The following is a 13,710-nucleotide window of genomic DNA, read 5'->3' as shown; positions in this document are numbered from 1 at the left end:
TTCCTTTCACTCTCCACTGTCTCAGGGACTTCATCCATTCTTTCCTTGTCTTTTTTCTTTTTATTTGATGTAACAGAAAAATTACAATATACAAAGAACTTTCTCCTTCCTTGATACTTGAGAGTAAGTTGCCTGCATGATGCCCAATCACCCCTTGTACTTGAGTGTAAATGTCTTACAAAAAAGGACATTCTCCTACATAACAATACAATGCTTGAGATCAGGAAATTAACATCGATACATTCATACCATCTAACTCCCAGACCTTATTGGGCTTTCATCACTTGGCCTAATGATGAAAGGATCCAGTCCAGAATTATTCATTACATTTGGTTATCCTGTCTTTCCAGTGTCCTTCAGTCTGACACAGTGCCAAGGTTTCCTTTGCTTTCTTTTTTTTTTGAAGATGGTATTTATTCATTTGAGAGAGAGAGAGAGAGAACACAAGCAGGGGGAGAGGCAGGGAGAGAGGAAGAAGCAGGCAGGCTCCCAGCTGAGCAGAGATCATGACCTGAGCCGAAGGCAGACCCTTAACCATCTGAGCCACCCAGGCGCCCTTCCTTTACTTTCATGACCAGGACAATTGAAAAGACTGCAGACTGATTATATTGCGGAATGTCCCTCAATTTGGGTTTATCTGTTGTTTCCTCATGATTCGATTTGGGTGGTGCATCTTTGGCAACATTATTATAGACGTGAGTGTTTTACTTGTTGTATCATTATTGATTTTGATGCTCAAAAATTTCTGAGATTTGGCCAGCTGCCAAGCTGGCTTCTATCACCCTGATTTTTTGAGCACTTCCTTATTTTCTGGCATAAGATGTACCAGGCTCATTTTGTACTTTCTCTGATCCAGCCGTCCAACCAGCCATTTCTCTGAGGCACCTTTGTTCTTTTTAATGGAGAGTGATATTTAGAAATCAAGACCTGGGTGCTAGGTGTGTGCATTGTTCTTGGGGTGTCACTGCTTTTGGGCATCTCAATGGACAGTGCTAGGAAATACATGTATAACTATATACACACATTTCTATCGATTGATCGATCAATCAATCATTCTCTCAATCTCTCTATGTAGAAAACCATGGGTGCACACCATACCTTCAATTCCAATCCAACACCACAAGATTTATTCTAATTTCCCCCCTTTCTATTCTGTGACTTTCTTCTCTCTTTCTGTTGAAGGGTTATTTAATCCCTCTGTAAATAACCTATTCCCTGGGGCACCTGGGTGGCTCAGTTGGTTAAGCGACTGCCTCCGGCTCAGGTCATGATCCTGGAGTCCCGGGATCAAGTCCTGCATTGGGCTCCCTGCCCAGCAGGGAGTCTGCTTCTCCCTCTGATCTTCCCCCCTCTCATGTGCTCTCTCTCTCTCAAATAAATAAATAAAATCTTTAAAAAAAATAACCTATTCCCTGCCATTGGTACTGCCCCCTCCATTCCCCTCGCAGACTTCACCTTCTCCCATCTTGGCCCTGATAACTTATGCTAGCTGAATGTCCTCCCCCGGTCCCCACATGGGTGCTTTACCTTGGCCCCCTATCATGGCTTTGGAGCCAAATTATTCAGAAAGGCAGGCAGGCAGGAAGGCTGGTGACAATTTTACTCTTTCTTGAAGCTCTAGATATAATTCTCAATCCTCTCTGTTCAGTAAATGGCACTGCTCTTCTAGTGAGTCCTATTAAAAGCTCTGGAGTCACTGGACTCCTTTATTTCTTTGACACCTCACATCCAACCTATCAACAGACCCTATTTGTTCTCCTTCTGTTTATTTCTAGAATCTGATCGCATGTATCCTCCTCCATCATTACCATCCTGCTCCATGCCACCGTGGTCTCTTGCCTTGAATGATTGCAGCTGTCTCCTAGTTGGTCTTCCTGCTTCTGCCCTCACACACCCCCAGTCTATTCTATACACAGAAGCCAGAATAATCTTTTTAAAGTGTTAGTCATATAGTGTGCTTCCTCTGCTCAAAATTCTCCAAAGTCTTTCTGTCTCATTCAGAACGAGAGCCAAAGTACTTGCAATGACTTGCAAGGCCCTACAAGATCTGGCTCCCACCCCCACTCCCACGTTCACCTGTTCTCCTCCTACTCCTGCCCTCATCCATTTAGTCTAGCCACACTGGTCTCCTAGCAGTACTTGGAAGAAACTGAATTGTCCCGCCTCAGGGCCTTTGCACTTATTATTCCCTCTGCCTGAAATAGGTTTCCCATAGTAACCACATGGATGTCGCTTCTCTTCATTCAGGACTTCACTCAAATATCTCCTTACAAGAGGAGACCTTGCTTAGAACAACCTAGTCTAAAATAGCAAACCTCCTCTTAGTTTTCCCTTGCTTTATTTTTCTTCATCATACACATCACATATCTGACATATCTGTGTATTTGTTTACTGTCTGCCTTGTACTCTATAATGGAAACTCCGCGAGAGCTGAGACCCTTTTTTTAATTTTTTTGCTGTATTTCTATGGCAAGAATGGTACTGAGTATATAGTAGGTACTCAGTAAATATTAATGAGTGAATGAATGAATGAATGTCTATGGGAATGATGGCCAATTTGTCTTTAGGCCCAGCAAAGCTGGGCCTAAATCCCTGTAGGATTTTTCCTGAAGTCCTGTTGCCAGTTAGACATGTTTTGCTCTGTGTCTGTGGCACCGCGAACTAAAGCTTTATGGGGGCGCCTGGGTGGCTCAGTCGTTTAGCATCTGCCTTTGGCTCAGGTCATGATCTGAGGGTCCTGGGATTGAGTCCCACATCGGGCTCCCTGCTCTGTGGGAAGCCTGCTTCTCCCTCTCCCACTCCCCCGCTTGCGTTCCCTCTCTCGCTGTCTCTCTCTCTCTGTCAAATAAATAAATAAAATCTTAAAAAAAAAACCCACTAAAGCTTTATTAAAGCAGTGTCATTCTCTCATGTATGTATTTGTTAATTTAGGACTGATACTTTGTTTTCTTCCTTCCTGTCTTCTCGATGCCTAGAACAGTGCCTGGCATAGAGCAGGCAATTAATATTTGTTGAATAAATGAATGAAAGATCTCCCCCTCCAAACTAGTTCTCCCTGACTTGCTTGTTTCCCTTTGTGACATTATTATTTTCCTAGTTGCTAAGACTCAAAACTCTGTCAACTTGGACTTTCCCCTCTCTTCTTTTTTCCGTATTCACTCCGTGGCCAAAAGCTGCTATTTCTCCCACTTCCTTGGCACTGGCAATATTGTAGTTCACCATACACCCCAAATATCACAACAACCTCCCAATCGGCCTCTCTCATTCCTGTTTCTCTCTCTTCAATCCATCTTTATCAGATTTTTCTCTTTTTCTCTTCCATAAAGTGTTTTGATCATGTCATTTCCTCTGGCTGCAGATTTCAATGGGTCTTTGTGCTGATTAGGGTTCTTAATTGCAAACAACAGAAATGGACTCCGGTTCACTTAAGTAGAAGAGGAATTCACTGGAATAATATCAGGAAACTCACAAAATTGACATGAAGCCTCCAGAATCAGTCTCAGGAAGTAGGCAGGAACCAAGAGGAGCCAAGCAGCCGGAACCTCAGTCAGGGCTTGCCTCAGGAGCAGCCTGATTAGGGGACTCCTGCCCCTGGGCTCTGGGGGTCCTCTCTTGCACAGCCACTACCTACACTAAGAGCAACTGGCTACTGCTGTCTCTAGGATGAATTATAAACAGTCCTCTGCTTCCTTGGGTCACTTACTGATCAGAGTCCCAAGTGGGATCATTGATTTGGCACGCTTCTGAGGTCCTTGTGAACCATGACCTTCCTACCAGGGTTCAAAGTTGGAGATCCTGACCTCCCACTAATACCTTCACTGAGGAGGATCCTCCAACAAAGGAAGGAGGCCCAGATGTGTGGGGAGTGGGGCCCCGTGGCTTCCCTTTGCACCTCCAGGCCACCAAGTTCCACAGCTGAAGGTCTGCAGCTAAAGACCCCAGAAGGAACCCACTTACAGGTTCCTGAGCGTGTCACTGAACCCCTCCACAGTATGCCACAAGCCATCACTTCCAGTTTTGCTCCTTTGTACACCATCTTCTGCTGAAACAGGAAAACATGCAGTTCCTGAGTTGATCCTTCCCGCCTTAGCCCTCTGTAGTAGCCGATCTCCAAAGATGGCCCCCATTGAAACATGCACGCTTCTTGAGATCCACACCTACGAATTATGCCCCACTCTTTGAATCTGGGCAGGCCCTGGGATTCATTCTCACTCATAGCATGCTGTGGAAGTGATGCTGTGTGAATTCCAAAGAGAAGTCCTAAGAAGTCTTGCAGCTGCTGTCTCAGCCTGTTGGAATGTTCATTGTGGGGAAAGTCAGCCACCACGTATGGGGTTTGAATACCTGAGATCACCATCTACAAGGAAACCTAAGTAAGCCACAAGGAAAGGCTGTCTGGAGAGAGAGAGGAATGCCTGGCCAGTCCCCATCTGGTCCTGCCAGTTCAGATGAAATGCCAGACTGGTGTTTTTAAAAAGCCATCTTGGACATCCAGCCCAGATGAGCCTTCAGATGACTCCAGCCCAGCTTCCCATCTAACTGCAATGGCGTGACAAACCCCCAGTGAGAACCGCCCAGCTGAGTGGAGTCAACCCATAGGACTGTGAAAGATAAAAATAAATTGATATTTTAAGCCACTAACTTGTGTGTGGGGGGGTGGTTTGCCACACACTGAGAAGCAAAACTGTCCCTTTGTGATACATGTTTTGTTCTCTCTGGAATGCTTTCCCATTGTCCTTTTTTTTTTTAAGTTTTTATTTAAATTCCAGCTAGTTAACATACAGGATTATGTTAGTTTCAGGTGTAAAATATAGGATTCAACACTTCCATGCAACACCCAGTGCTCATTACAAGTGCACCCCTTAATTCCCATCACCTATTATACCCATCCCCCCCCGCCCACCTTCCCAACCAGCAGTTTGTTCTCTATAGTTAGAGTCTGTTTCTTGGCTTGCCTCTCTCTCTCTCTCTCTCTCTCTCTCTCTTTTCCCCCTTTGCTCATTTGTTTTGTTTCTTAAATTCCATATATGAGTGAAATCATATGGTATTTGTCTTTCTCTGACTGACTTATTTCACTTAGCATGTTACTTTTCAGCTCATCCATGTTGTTGCAGATGGCAAGATTTCCTTCTTTTTTATGGCTGAATAATTTTCCATTCTGTGTGTGTGTGTATATATATGTTATATATGTGTATTCTTTATCCATTCATCAGTTGGTGGGCACTGGGCTGTTTCCATAATTTGGCTATTGTAGATAATGCTGCTGTAAACACCAGGGTGCCCTTTGAATTAGTATTTTTGTAGTCTTTGGGTAAATACCTAGTCCCCACTGTCCTATCTTATCATGTACCCACTCATATCTGTACTTGCCAGAATCCCTTTGATGGGTGTGGCAGAGCACAGAAGAAAGAGCCAGGCTTTAGGGTCAGTCTGTGGGATGGGAAGGGCTGAATCCTAGTTTAGTCTCTATCCCTGTGATCTTGGGCAGAATAATTCATTTCTCTGGACCTCAATTTCTGTATCTGCCGTATGGAAATTAAAAAAAACAACAACCTTTCTCCTGGAGTTGTTTTAGGGCTAGATATGAAATATGTAAAATATCCATGTGTCTCATTCTAGTTTCATTGAATGGTGGCCTTTAGCAGATATCAAGCCTTCTAGACCTGCATCAAACAGCACTCCTGAGGTCTACTTGTCATCACTTATGAACTATAGGGTTTTGGACAAACCCCTTAAACTTCTCTGAGCCTTACCCTCCTCATATGTAACACGGGTTTGATAATAATATCTGTGTAATGGGGCTTCTTGACTGGGCTCAGGACTGGGCTGTCTTGTGGTATTAGGCGACACTGCCCCCTCGAGGCAGAATGCCCAGAACCCGTAAGTCACATCCCTTAATCTGCATGGCATCAGGAGTCCTTTGTAAGAGGACAAAAACCATGCCCACAATTGGGGTTTGGGAATGAACAAACATGTCTAGTGGGCCGAGGGAATCTGGCAGATGCTAGACGGCAAGGAGGAACAGCAGAGACCTCAAGAGCTCATCACCCTGAGCGAGAAACAGTTTTTGATGGAGAGGGAAGGAGCACACTGAACCAAGCAGAGGGAAGAGTATTAACTTGGAATGCTGTGAAGCTGGGCATGACCTCCTTGTGGCTCAGCACATCCCCATCCTCCACTCTCCCAGGGCCTTCCCGGTGGAGGAGGAAAGATCTGGGGTATAATGGCAAAAACAGGGGCCACCAGGGACACGCATCTCTACCATGGGAATCCTTATCAAAGAGCTGAGAAGAAGCAGCAGAGGATGCTTTCTTGCCTCAGAAAGGGAGAGTTATGCCAGGAGTCCATGGGCACAGGGATCCATGGGCCAGTGAGCAGGTAGAGAGGCTAGCCATGATGTTGAGATGGGTGGCATTGGGCAGTCGCCCTGATCACATGGAGTCAACCCCATCAGGCTTCTTCCTGGACTCCCACTGGAAGCGAGGAAACATGGAAATCTGGGAGTTACAGATTAGCACATGCTATCTGATTCCAGTTGCATCCCATGCAAAAACAAGCAAACCTAATGTCTATTAGTAGAAGGCAAGAAAATGGTTAACCCAGAGGGATATATGCCTAGAAGGAAACATGAAGGGCATTCTGGGGGCTGGTAATGTTTTGCTTCTTCATCAGGGGACTGGTTATACCAGTGTGTTCATTTTATAAGAACTTAAGTGCACTTAAGATTTGTGCATTTTTCTTTTTTAAAAATATTTTATTTATTTCTTTGACACACAGAGAGAGCGAGCATGCACAAGCAGGCAGAGCTGCTGGCAGAAGGAGAGGGAGAAGCGGGCTCCCCGCCAAGAAGAGAGAGAAGCGGGCTCCCCGCCAAGCAGAGAGCCCAATGCCGGGCTCGATCCCAGGATCCCAGGATCATGACCTGAGCCCAAGGCAGACGCTTAACTGACTGAGCCACCCAGGCGCCCTTTGATTCGTGCATTTTTCTGTATGCTACTTTAATAACAAGTGAACACACACACAATTGTTTGGGAAAAGGAGGATGAACTGTCATTTCCCACTTCAAGCCCTTTGAGGTGTAGCCACACCAGGGAAGGGGATGAGATTAGTGGACTGGAGGCAGGGACACCTGGTGTCTGGCCAGACTTATTCATTTCTCCCTCCATTCATTCACCTCATTCACTTATGGCTTATTAAGCATCTCCTACCCATCGAACACTGCACAACATGTAAGGGGATACAAAGATTATTTATAACAATAGCTTCCATTTATTGAGTGCTTATTTTGGAGTAGGCACTGAATATACATCCGATCCTCATAATCCCATGAGGTATTATTATTCCCATCACTTGAGTCTCAGAAAGGTTAAGCGAGTTGTTCGAGGCCACACAGCATAGAACGTGTCTGGATTTTCATATGAACATGAGTCGGTGTGAACCCAAAGGTGGAATAGTTTTCACGGAGCTACGCTGTCCTCTAGGAATCTAGGGGTCAGAGGAATCTGTTGACAAATTGCTTTACCAAGTAAAGAGACCTTACAGTCAGACTGTCCCGTCACATCCTTTCCCATGACCTCGGCATTCCTCCGCTTTTGAGCCTCAGTTTCCCCATCTCTATAACGAGGGTAAAAACCACGCCTTTCTCTCGGGGTTATTGTGGGGATTAAATGAGATGACATGCGTAGAGCCCAGTGTCCGGTAGTCATTCATATTTTTGAGTCCTTATCACCCATACGCGCACAACTAGACCAGGGTCAGGTTGAAGGAGGACCCTCGCCCCTCCGCTCCTGATCTGAACCTTGGGCCTCATGGACTTAAGGTCGCCTTAATAGCCTGGGCCGTGCTGCTAGAAAACGTGCCGGGCGAAGAGCCCTGGTCCCAAACACCAGCCAGCAACGTCACCACCGGGAGACCGGCAGGTGCTGCTCTCTGAGGTTAGCTCGGGGAGGCGAGAAGTCGCGATATCGCGAGACCCGGTGGGACCAAAGCGTTTCCAGGCCGGAAGTGGGGGGCGGGCCCGAGGGAGCGCGCTCCTTTTGAAACCCGACGCGGAGGCCTGCGTAGCGGAAAGGTGGGCTGGAGGTAGCTGACCTTTGTGGGCCTAGAGTGGGGCCGCAGGTGTGTGCGGGGGCGGGGCGGGGTCAGCTAGGACCTCCGTGTGAGGTTTGGCTGGCAGTGGCCACAGCTTCATTCACTGGGGCACTACCGTGGGCCGGCCACCAGCTATGAGCCAGGCTTTTGGGGCCGCTGTGCATCCCTCCAAACGTGAGTAACATTCCCTGCCTCTGGCTCAGCCTTTTAAAGAGTATTTGTGGCCACGGAGGTGATTTGCCCCAGCGCTAACGCAGCTTCACTTTCTGGACCCTCACTCGCCCCAGGCCCCCTCTATGGCCATGGAAGAGGTCGTGTTTTTATAAAATTAGCAGAACTAGGATATTTTATTTTTTTAAAGACTTATTTAATTAATTTATTTATTTGAAGAGAGAGAACACTACTAACGAGGAGGGGCAGAGGGAGAGGGAGAAGCGGACCCCCCTCTGAACAGGGAGCCCCCCATGCAGGCGGATCCCAGGACCCCGGGATCATGACCTGAGCCAAAGGCAGAGGTTTAACCGACTGGGCCACCCAGGCGCCCCAAAGCTACGATATTTTAGCCCAAACCTGTTAAGATCACCAGTGGTCTCTTTTCACTACAACTTCCCTATGTGGGGCTACTGAAGTAGCCATGAGCATTTGTAGACATTTTGGAGTAGGAAATACTCTTAATTTGAGTTAAGTTGGGATACATATGTTTGGTTCCTGTATATAGTTAAATTATTGCTGCCTCCCATGTGTAGGAATGGCTTCTAGAATACTCCTAACTCCTTTTGTTGAATTACAAGCATGGTGATCTGAAGGTGCCGGAGGTCCTTTGGTCCCGGTGTGTCCAGCACCAGAAGAATGAGGAGATATAAAAGATTAATCACTGCACAAGAAAATGTGAAAATCCTTGAAATCTTATAGCTTAGAAAGAAAAGTTTGATAGAGATTTCCCCAAATTTGAGAACCATTGTAAAATAATGAGCTGGGACACTGAAAGTATCTTTTTTGAACTGGCAGTAATAACAAATTTTGATCAACCATGAGAGAGAAAGACTAAATTATCTTCCTGTTCTCTCCATAGAAAACATTACAAAATTGTTGTCTTTGAGGAAACCATTCAAGAATATGTAGCCAAAAAATGTGGTGGGGAAAAAATGGATAGTAGTATTCCAGGCAATTAATTTAACAAATAGGTGATTTAAAAAAATATATTTTATTTATTTGAGAGGGAGAGAGAGAGAACTCTTACAAGAGCTCATACCCTGAGAGGGGCAGAGGGGGAAGGAGAGGGAAAGGGAGAGTACCTCCAACAGACTGTGGTGAAAGTGAGCCCGACACAGGCTTGACCCTATGACCCTGATATGACCTGAGCCAAAACCAAGAGTTGGGCACTCAACCCACTGAGCCACCGAGGCACCCCAACAAATATGTGATTTTAAAAAATGTTTTGACTTTTTTAAAGATTTTATTTATTTATTTATTTATTTATTTATTTATTTGGCAGAGAGAGACACACAGTGAGAGAGGGAACACAAGCAGGGGGAGTGGGAGAGGGAGAAGCAGACTTCCCGTGGAACAGGGAGCCCGATGTGGGGCTCAATCCCAGGACCCCGGGACCATGACCTGAGCCGAACACAGATGCTTAACGACTGAGCCACCCAGATGCCCCAAAAAATGTTTTGATTTTTTTATTACCTTCTTAAAATTTATTGTTTGATATAATTCTCATTATAAACATATTCACATCCGTACCTAATTTTGTTCGTATAATTTTATATACTTTCTCTTAAAGGGGTTCCATGAAATGATATAAACTTCAGGACCCATAAAATCTAGATATGCCCTTGCATGGTTGTCATCTCCTCCTAACCACTCTGATCAGGTCAGGGCATGTGTTTATTCTCTTCATTTTTAAGCTGAGCGGATGGAAGCCCAGAGAGTTTAAGTTGCTTGCCCAAGGCTTTGCTACGGTGACTGACAGAACGAGAACTAGAACCCAGCCTTTTTGGTTCTGAGTTCAGATATCTGGTCACACTATGGACAAGTGCCGTATTCCAAAAGCTTTCACCTTTAGTCTCCAGTGAATAGGCCTTGAGTGTGTCCACTTGGCTTGCCCTTGGGTTCTGGGGTTGTACGTAGTCCAGGTAAGAGGCCCAGTGAAGCTAAAAGGGGACAAGTTATGTTTCTGAAGTGTCCCCAATTCTCAGACGATGGCAGCCTTCTCTGTGGCCTTCCATCCACCACTCCCAGCAATGAAAGGCCGCATCTGGTGGGAGGGAATGAAGAACTGTGCCATGGGTCCTCCCTCTGTGTCAGGGTGAGAAGTGTGGAACCCTTGAACAGAAACAGAATCAGCTGGTGAACCGGCTGTGTGTGAATATTCATATGAACATGTCTTTTGTTATTTCCCAAGCCAAGTGTATTTTTGGTCGGTTTCCTTGGAGACTTGTGAATATGGAGAGGTCTTACCAAGTGTAGTATAATTTTGCCAGCTCTACTTCCTTTCCAGTTCCCAAAATTAGTCACCCCGTCTCTCTACCTGGACTGATATTGTCCAAGGTCACCAACAACTTCTTTGTTGCTAAATCCAACTTTTCAGTCCTTACCTGAATCGACCCTCCCCTGCTACTGGTGGGGTCTTTTAAAATATAAATCTTTTCCACCTCCACTTAAAATCCTTCAGTGGCTCCTCATTGCTTTTAGGATTCAGATCCAAATCTCTGACCTTCACAGTCCACTGGTCCTCTTCAGCATCATCCGGGTCACACACACACCGATCTTTTTCTCCAGAGGCCAGTGCTCTTTTCTGGATACAGGGCTTTTTATTTTTTTAATGTAAACTCTACCCCCAACATGGGGCTTGAACTCATGACCCCAGGATCAAGAGTTGCATGCTCTACCGACTGAGCCAGCCACGAGACTTTTGCACATGTCACTATATTATACGTTATACTGTACACTATAAATATGTGTGTGTACACACACTATACCTACTATTTACCAGACATTGTTTTGGTACTGGGAGTGCAGTAGTGAACAAAACTGGCAAAAATTGCTGCCTTTCTGGAACTCACCTTCTGGTGATTATTTTTTGCTGGAATGTTCTTCCCCTTTCCTCCTCTTCTTTCATGGTAAGGAGTTTATTTATTTATTCCTATTTGTTTGTTGTTATTTTTTAATAACAGTTTTATTAAGATACGATTCACATACTATAAAATCCACCCATTGAAAGTATACAGCTAAACTTTGTGTATTCATAGTTGTGCAATCATTACCACACTCAATTTCAGAACATTTTCATTACCCCAGAAAGAAACCTTGTACCCATAGATAGTCACTTCCCCATACCTTCCACAAATTCCCCAGCCCTGGGCCACCAATCTCCTTTCTGCCTCTGCAAATTTGCCAACTCTGGACATTTCTTATAAATGGAATCATACATTATGTGGTCTTGTATGACTGGCGTCTTTCACTTAGCATAACATTTTCAAGGTGCATCCATGCTGTCATGCTGACTCATGTGTCAGTACCTCATTTTTTATTGAGATATAATTGACATATAATACCATGTAAGTTTAAGTACTTCATTTATTTTATTGCCAAATAATATTCTGTGGTATGGTAATACTACATTTTGTTTATCCAGTCATCAGTTGAAGGACATTTGGACTGTTTCCCCTTTTTGGCTTTCATGAGTTATGCTGCTATGAATATTTGTATATAATTTTTTGTATGGACATATGTTTTCATTTTCTTGGTTATGTACCTAGGAGTGGAATTGCTAGATCATATGGTAATTCTATGTTTAACATGTTGAGAAACTGCCAGACTGTGTTTCAAAGTGGCTGCACCATTTTACATTCCCAAAAGCACTGTATGAGGGTTCCAGTTTCTCCATATCCTTGCTCCTATGGGTTGAATTATGTCTGTTCAAAATTCATATGTTGAAGTCCTAATCCCGGAGTCCCTCATAATGTGAACTTCTTTGGAAATAGGGTTATTGCGTGTGTAATTAGTTACGATGAGGGCAAACTGGACTCCTAATCCAATATGACAGGGGTCTTTTGTTAAAAGGAGAAATCTGGACACAGAGACTCGCACACAAGGAGAATGCTGTGTGAAGATTGGCATCAGGCTGCCACAAACCAAGCAACTACCAGAAACTGGGAAAGAGGCCTGGGACAGATCCTTCCCTAGCCCCTTTGGAGGGAGCATGGCCCTGCTGACCCCTTGATCTTGGACTTCTAGCCTCTGTTAAAAACAAGATAACAGACCCACAATGGAGTCACTTATACTGAGCCCCACATCACCAGACTGAGGCTTAACTTAATTACAGTTTCAGCTCCCCCAGAAATGGAATCTTAAACCAGTCAATCAGGAGTCACCTGATCAGCGCTAGCTAGACCTCTGCCATCCCCTAAAGGAAAGTAACCTTGCAAGAACCAGTCTGCTTTTTGCTGCTGTAACTTCCTTATTCCCCCTGCCTTCTGTCTATGAAAGTCTTTCATTTTGTACAGCTCCTCAGAGGTCCCTTCTATCTGCTAGATTGGATGCTGCCTGATTCAAATCAATTTTTGCTCAAATAAACTCTTGAAATTTTTAATGTGCCTCAGTTTATCTTTTAACACATCTAAAACTGTGAGTTAATAAATTTTTGTTTAAGCCACTCAGTTTATGGTACTCTGTTATGGCAGCACTAGCAAACTAGTACATTCACCAACACTTGTTATTTTCCACTTTAAAGGTTATCATTATGACCATCCTTTTGGGTGTGAGGCTGTATCTCATTATGGTTTTGATTTGCATGTCCTTAGTGCAAATGTTTTGGAGCATACTTTCACATGCTTACTAGCCATTTGTATAACTTTGGATAAATGTCCATTCACATCCTCTGCTCACTTTTAAATTGGGTTGTTTGTCCTTTTATTATTGAGTATTAGGAGTTCTTAATATATTCTAGGGGTGCCTGGGTGGCTCAGTTAGTTAAGCATCCGACTCTTGATTTTGGCTCACGTCATGATCTCAGGGTCGTGGGATCAGAGCCCTGTGTCGGACTCTGGCTCAGCACGGAGTTGGCTTGAGATTTTCTCCCTCTTCCTCTGCTTCTCCCCCCGACTCATGCGCGTACACACACACTCTCTCTTTGTCAAATAAATAAAGTCTTAAAAAATTTTTAAATTAATATATTCTAGGTAGAAATACCTTTTCAGATACATGTTTTACAAACATTTTCTCCTGTGCTCAGGGTATGTTTTCACTTTCTTGATGGTGTCCTTTGAAGCACAAAAATTTTTAATTTTGATGAAGTCCAGCTTACCTATTTTTCCTTTGGTTGCTTGTGCTTTTGATGTTTTATCTAGAGTCCGCCTGTCTTGATCTTGCTCAAATGTTACTTCCTCAGGAAGATTGAATTCCTTTGATATATCCTCTCACAAAACCATCTTGGTAATTACAAATTTGTTGGTCGATTTATTTGATTGACTTCCCCACTAGACTGTGAACACCAGGACAGTAGGGTCTAAGTCTGCTTTTTCTCTTCCAGTGTGTCCCTAGCACAGTGCCTGCTATGTGGCAGGTGCTCAGAATTGTTGAATGAATAAATGCAGACTTGACTCTATGGGCCAGTCC

The sequence above is a fragment of the Callorhinus ursinus genome, unplaced genomic scaffold, assembly GCF_003265705.2.
Source record: "Callorhinus ursinus isolate GAN/ISIS: 27379988/994484 unplaced genomic scaffold, GSC_fseal_2.0 scaffold2, whole genome shotgun sequence".
In the NCBI taxonomy this organism is placed as follows: Eukaryota; Metazoa; Chordata; class Mammalia; order Carnivora; family Otariidae; genus Callorhinus; species Callorhinus ursinus.
This window is presented reverse-complemented; position numbering follows the sequence as displayed.